Raw genomic sequence first — 8,326 nt, 5'->3', positions numbered from 1 at the left:
ACAGACCATACAAACCATTACTGTAGTATACTTCCCTCTCTCTCCCAGCAAACAGACCATACAAACCATTACTGTAGTATACTTCCCTCTCTAACCCAGCAAACAGACCATACAAACCATTACTGTAGTATACTTCACTCTCTCTCCCAGCAAACAGACCATACAAACCATTACTGTAGTATACTTCCCTCTCTAACCCAGCAAACAGACCATACAAACCATTACTGTAGTATACTTCCCTCTCTAACCCAGCAAACAGACCATACAAACCATTACTGTAGTATACTTCCTTCTCTCTCTCCCAGCAAACAGACCATACAAACCATTACTGTAGTATACTTCCCTCTCTAACCCAGCAAACAGACCATACAAACCATTACTGTAGTATACTTCCCTCTCTAACCCAGCAAACAGACCATACAAACCATTACTGTAGTATACTTCCCTCTCTAACCCAGCAAACAGACCATACAAACCATTACTGTAGTATACTTCCCTCTCTAACCCAGCAAACAGACCCTACAAACCATTACTGTAGTATACTTCCCTCTCTAACCCAGCAAACAGACCATACAAACCATTACTGTAGTATACTTCCCTCTCTAACCCAGCAAACAGACCATACAAACCATTACTGTAGTATACTTCCCTCTCTAACCCAGCAAACAGACCATACATACCATTACTGTAGTATACTTCCCTCTCTCTCCCAGCAAACAGACCATACAAACCATTACTGTAGTGTACTTCCCTCTCTCTCCCAGCAAACAGACCATACATACCATTACTGTAGTATACTTCCCTCTCTCTCCCAGCAAACAGACCATACAAACCATTACTGTAGTATACTTCCCTCTCTAACCCAGCAAACAGACCATACATACCATTACTGTAGTTTACTTCCCTCTCTAACCCAGCAAACAGACCATACAAACCATTACTGTAGTATACTTCCCTCTCTAACCCAGCAAACAGACCATACATACCATTACTGTAGTATACTTCCCTCTCTAACCCAGCAAACAGACCATACAAACCATTACTGTAGTATACTTCCCTCTCTAACCCAGCAAACAGACCATACAAACCATTACTGTAGTATACTTCCCTCTCTAACCCAGCAAACAGACCATACAAACCATTACTGTAGTATACTTCCCTCTCTAACCCAGCAAACAGACCATACAAACCATTACTGTAGTATACTTCCCTCTCTAACCCAGCAAACAGACCATACAAACCATTACTGTAGTATACTTCCCTCTCTCTCCCAGCAAACAGACCATACATACCATTACTGTAGTATACTTCCCTCTCTAACCCAGCAAACAGACCATACAAACCATTACTGTAGTATACTTCCCTCTCTCTCCCAGCAAACAGACCATACAAACCATTACTGTAATATACTTCTCTCTCTAACCCAGCAAACAGACCATACAAACCATTACTGTAGTATACTTCCCTCTCTAACCCAGCAAACAGACCATACAAACCATTACTGTAGTATACTTCCCTCTCTCTCCCAGCAAACAGACCATACAAACCATTACTGTAGTATACTTCCCTCTCTCTCCCAGCAAACAGACCATACAAACCATTACTGTAGTATACTTCCCTCTCTCTCCCAGCAAACATAGCATACAAACCATTACTGTAGTATACTTCCCTCTCTAACCCAGCAAACAGACCATACAAACCATTACTGTAGTATACTTCCCTCTCTCTCCCAGCAAACAGACCATACATACCATTACTGTAGTATACTTCCCTCTCTCTCCCAGCAAACAGACCATACAAACCATTACTGTAGTATACTTCCCTCTCTCTCCCAGCAAACAGACCATACAAACCATTACTGTAGTATACTTCCCTCTCTCTCCCAGCAAACAGACCATACAAACCATTACTGTAGTATACTTCCCTCTCTAACCCAGCAAACAGACCATACAAACCATTACTGTAGTATACTTCCCTCTCTCTCCCAGCAAACAGACCATACAAACCATTACTGTAGTATACTTCCCTCTCTCTCCCAGCAAACAGACCATACAAACCATTACTGTAGTATACTTCCCTCTCTAACCCAGCAAACAGACCATACAAACCATTACTGTAGTATACTTCCCTCTCTCTCCCAGCAAACAGACCATACAAACCATTACTGTAATATACTTCCCTCTCTAACCCAGCAAACAGACCATACAAACCATTACTGTAGTATACTTCCCTCTCTAACCCAGCAAACAGACCATACAAACCATTACTGTAGTATACTTCCCTCTCTCTCCCAGCAAACAGACCATACAAACCATTACTGTAGTATACTTCCCTCTCTCTCCCAGCAAACAGACCATACAAACCATTACTGTAGTATACTTCCCTCTCTAACCCAGCAAACAGACCATACAAACCATTACTGTAGTATACTTCCCTCTATCTCCCAGCAAACAGACCATACATACCATTACTGTAGTATACTTCCCTCTCTAACCCAGCAAACAGACCATACAAACCATTACTGTAGTATACTTCCCTCTCTAACCCAGCAAACAGACCATACAAACCATTACTGTAGTATACTTCCCTCTATCTCCCAGCAAACAGACCATACAAACCATTACTGTAGTATACTTCCCTCTCTAACCCAGCAAACAGACCATACAAACCATTACTGTAGTATACTTCCCTCTCTAACCCAGCAAACAGACCATACAAACCATTACTGTAGTATACTTCCCTCTCTAACCCAGCAAACAGACCATACAAACCATTACTGTAGTATACTTCCCTCTCTAACCCAGCAAACAGACCATACAAACCATTACTGTAGTATACTTCCCTCTATCTCCCAGCAAACAGACCATACATACCATTACTGTAGTATACTTCCCTCTCTAACCCAGCAAACAGACCATACAAACCATTACTGTAGTATACTTCCCTCTATCTCCCAGCAAACAGACCATACATACCATTACTGTAGTATACTTCCCTCTCTCTCCCAGCAAACAGACCATACAAACCATTACTGTAGTATACTTCCCTCTCTAACCCAGCAAACAGACCATACAAACCATTACTGTAGTATGCTTCCCTCTCTAACCCAGCAAACAGACCATACAAACCATTACTGTAGTATACGTCCCTCTCTCTCCCAGCAAACAGACCATACAAACCATTACTGTAGTATACTTCCCTCTCTAACCCAGCAAACAGACCATACAAACCATTACTGTAGTATACTTCCCTCTCTAACCCAGCAAACAGACCATACAAACCATTACTGTAATATACTTCCCTCTCTCTCCCAGCAAACAGACCATACAAACCATTACTGTAGTATACTTCCCTCTCTAACCCAGCAAACAGACCATACAAACCATTACTGTAGTATACTTCCCTCTCTCTCCCAGCAAACAGACCATACAAACCATTACTGTAGTATACTTCCCTCTCTCTCCCAGCAAACAGACCATACAAACCATTACTGTAGTATACTTCCCTCTCTCTCCCAGCAAACAGACCATACAAACCATTACTGTAGTATACTTCCCTCTCTAACCCAGCAAACAGACCATACAAACCATTACTGTAGTATACTTCACTCTCTCTCCCAGCAAACAGACCATACAAACCATTACTGTAGTATACTTCCCTCTCTAACCCAGCAAACAGACCATACAAACCATTACTGTAGTATACTTCCCTCTCTAACCCAGCAAACAGACCATACAAACCATTACTGTAGTATACTTCCTTCTCTCTCTCCCAGCAAACAGACCATACAAACCATTACTGTAGTATACTTCCCTCTCTAACCCAGCAAACAGACCATACAAACCATTACTGTAGTATACTTCCCTCTCTAACCCAGCAAACAGACCATACAAACCATTACTGTAGTATACTTCCCTCTCTAACCCAGCAAACAGACCATACAAACCATTACTGTAGTATACTTCCCTCTCTAACCCAGCAAACAGACCCTACTAACCATTACTGTAGTATACTTCCCTCTCTAACCCAGCAAACAGACCATACAAACCATTACTGTAGTATACTTCCCTCTCTAACCCAGCAAACAGACCATACAAACCATTACTGTAGTATACTTCCCTCTCTAACCCAGCAAACAGACCATACATACCATTACTGTAGTATACTTCCCTCTCTCTCCCAGCAAACAGACCATACAAACCATTACTGTAGTGTACTTCCCTCTCTCTCCCAGCAAACAGACCATACATACCATTACTGTAGTATACTTCCCTCTCTCTCCCAGCAAACAGACCATACAAACCATTACTGTAGTATACTTCCCTCTCTAACCCAGCAAACAGACCATACATACCATTACTGTAGTGTACTTCCCTCTCTAACCCAGCAAACAGACCATACAAACCATTACTGTAGTATACTTCCCTCTCTAACCCAGCAAACAGACCATACATACCATTACTGTAGTATACTTCCCTCTCTAACCCAGCAAACAGACCATACAAACCATTACTGTAGTATACTTCCCTCTCTAACCCAGCAAACAGACCATACAAACCATTACTGTAGTATACTTCCCTCTCTAACCCAGCAAACAGACCATACAAACCATTACTGTAGTATACTTCCCTCTCTAACCCAGCAAACAGACCATACAAACCATTACTGTAGTATACTTCCCTCTCTAACCCAGCAAACAGACCATACAAACCATTACTGTAGTATACTTCCCTCTCTCTCCCAGCAAACAGACCATACATACCATTACTGTAATATACTTCCCTCTCTAACCCAGCAAACAGACCATACAAACCATTACTGTAGTATACTTCCCTCTCTCTCCCAGCAAACAGACCATACAAACCATTACTGTAATATACTTCTCTCTCTAACCCAGCAAACAGACCATACAAACCATTACTGTAGTATACTTCCCTCTCTAACCCAGCAAACAGACCATACAAACCATTACTGTAGTATACTTCCCTCTCTCTCCCAGCAAACAGACCATACAAACCATTACTGTAGTATACTTCCCTCTCTCTCCCAGCAAACAGACCATACAAACCATTACTGTAGTATACTTCCCTCTCTCTCCCAGCAAACATAGCATACAAACCATTACTGTAGTATACTTCCCTCTCTAACCCAGCAAACAGACCATACAAACCATTACTGTAGTATACTTCCCTCTCTCTCCCAGCAAACAGACCATACATACCATTACTGTAGTATACTTCCCTCTCTCTCCCAGCAAACAGACCATACAAACCATTACTGTAGTATACTTCCCTCTCTCTCCCAGCAAACAGACCATACAAACCATTACTGTAGTATACTTCCCTCTCTCTCCCAGCAAACAGACCATACAAACCATTACTGTAGTATACTTCCCTCTCTAACCCAGCAAACAGACCATACAAACCATTACTGTAGTATACTTCCCTCTCTCTCCCAGCAAACAGACCATACAAACCATTACTGTAGTATACTTCCCTCTCTCTCCCAGCAAACAGACCATACAAACCATTACTGTAGTATACTTCCCTCTCTAACCCAGCAAACAGACCATACAAACCATTACTGTAGTATACTTCCCTCTCTCTCCCAGCAAACAGACCATACAAACCATTACTGTAATATACTTCTCTCTCTAACCCAGCAAACAGACCATACAAACCATTACTGTAGTATACTTCCCTCTCTCTCCCAGCAAACAGACCATACAAACCATTACTGTAGTATACTTCCCTCTCTAACCCAGCAAACAGACCAGACACACAGGCAATATTGTACACACTAATGTTAAATGTATCTGGAAAATAGTACACAACACCAAGTGCCACTATTCTTGATTTAATTATCATTGTTAAACATCATCATATAATATTAAAAACAGCTCACCTAATGTACAATACAGTACTACACTTACATGCAAATTGCCCAATAGCCAGCTATGGCCAGGCCAACAAAACACAACGAGAAAAATATAAGCATCATTCACAACACAGTCTTGAACATTGAGCCGTCTCCTGCTTTTTCAAATAGATACACTTTAATTTACCAGTAGGCTACCTGTATTATTCTGTATTCATTTACCAGTAGGCTACCTGTATTATTCTGTATTAATTTACCAGTAGGCTACCTGTATTATTCTGTATTAATTTACCAGTAGGTTACCTGTATTATTCTGTATTAATTTACCAGTAAGCTACCTGTATTATTCTGTATTCATTTACCAGTAGGCTACCTGTATTATTCTGTATTAATTTACCAGTAGGCTACCTGTATTATTCTGTATTCATTTACCAGTAGGCTACCTGTATTATTCTGTAGTAATTTACCAGTAGGTTACCTGTATTATTCTGTATTCATTTACCAGTAGGCTACCTGTATTATTCTGTATTAATTTACCAGTAGGCTACCTGTATTATTCTGTATTATCTTGAATCTGTCACAAGAAAATACAATCGATATCATTCAGAACCGTGCTTGTTCTACAACATGCTAAAACACCGGCAGCTGTTGTCTTCTTTGTTTTTGAAGATTGGACATAAAGTTCTGGGTGTTTTGGATGTATCACAGTGAGGGGAAGGGTCCGTTCTGGGTGATCTGGATGCATCACAGTGAGGGGAAGGATCCGTTCTGGGTGTTCTGGATGTATCAGAGTGAAGGGAAGGATCCGTTCTGGGTGATCTGGATGTATCAGAGTGAGGGGAAGGGTCCGTTCTGGGTGTTCTGGATGTATCAGAGTGAGGGGAAGGGTCCGTTCTGGGTGATCTGGATGCATCAGAGTGAGGGGAAGGATCCGTTCTGGGTGATCTGGATGTATCAGAGTGAGGGGAAGGGTCCGTTCTGGGTGTTCTGGATGTATCAGAGTGAGGGGAAGGATCCGTTCTGGGTGTTCTGGATGCATCACAGTGAGGGGAAGGATCCGTTCTGGGTGTTCTGGATGTATCACAGTGAGGGGAAGGATCCGTTCTGGGTGTTCTGGGTGCATCACAGTGAGGGGAAGGGTCCGTTCTGGGTGTTCTGGATGCATCACAGTGAGGGGAAGGGTCCGTTCTGGGTGTTCTGGGTGCATCACAGTGAGGGGAAGGGTCCGTTCTGGGTGTTCTGGATGCATCACAGTGAGGGGAAGGGTCCGTTCTGGGTGTTCTGGGTGTATCAGAGTGAGGGGAAGGATCCGTTCTGGGTGATCTGGGTGTATCAGAGTGAGGGGAAGGATCCATTCTGGGTGATCTGGGTGTATCAGAGTGAGGGGAAGGATCCGTTCTGGGTGTTCTGGGTGTATCAGAGTGAGGGGAAGGGTCCGTTCTGGGTGATCTGGATGTATCAGAGTGAGGGGAAGGGTCCGTTCTGGGTGTTCTGGATGTATCAGAGTGAGGGGAAGGATCCGTTCTGGGTGTTCTGGGTGTATCAGAGTGAGGGGAAGGGTCCGTTCTGGGTGTTCTGGATGTATCAGAGTGAGGGGAAGGATCCGTTCTGGGTGTTCTGGGTGCATCACAGTGAGGGGAAGGATCCGTTCTGGGTGTTCTGGATGTATCACAGTGAGGGGAAGGATCCGTTCTGGGTGATGTGGATGTATCAGAGTGAGGGGAAGGATCCGTTCTGGGTGTTCTGGATGCATCACAGTGAGGGGAAGGATCCGTTCTGGGTGTTCTGGATGTATCAGAGTGAGGGGAAGGATCCGTTCTGGGTGTTCTGGATGTATCAGAGTGAGGGGAAGGATCCGTTCTGGGTGTTCTGGATGTATCAGAGTGAGGGGAAGGATCCGTTCTGGGTGTTCTGGATGTATCAGAGTGAGGGGAAGGATCCGTTCTGGGTGTTCTGGATGTATCAGAGTGAAGGGAAGGATCTGTTCTGGGTGTTCTGGATGTATCAGAGTGAGGGGAAGGATCCGTTCTGGGTGTTCTGGATGTATCACAGTGAGGGGAAGGATCCGTTCTGGGTGTTCTGGATGTATCAGAGTGAGGGGAAGGATCCGTTCTGGGTGTTCTGGATGCATCAGAGTGAGGGGAAGGATCCGTTCTGGGTGTTCTGGATGTATCAGAGTGAGGGGAAGGATCCGTTCTGGGTGTTCTGGATGTATCAGAGTGAAGGGAAGGATCTGTTCTGGGTGTTCTGGATGTATCAGAGTGAGGGGAAGGATCCGTTCTGGGTGATCTGGGTGTATCAGAGTGAGGGGAAGGATCCGTTCTGGGTGATCTGGGTGTATCAGAGTGAGGGGAAGGGTCCGTTCTGGGTGATCTGGATGCATCACAGTGAGGGGAAGGATCCGTTCTGGGTGTTCTGGATGTATCAGAGTGAGGGGAAGGATCCATTC

This window comes from Oncorhynchus clarkii, chromosome 2 (assembly GCF_045791955.1).
Source record: "Oncorhynchus clarkii lewisi isolate Uvic-CL-2024 chromosome 2, UVic_Ocla_1.0, whole genome shotgun sequence".
Taxonomy (NCBI): Eukaryota; Metazoa; Chordata; class Actinopteri; order Salmoniformes; family Salmonidae; genus Oncorhynchus; species Oncorhynchus clarkii.
The sequence above is the reverse complement of the archived record's forward strand: the minus strand, read 5'-3'. Positions refer to the sequence as shown.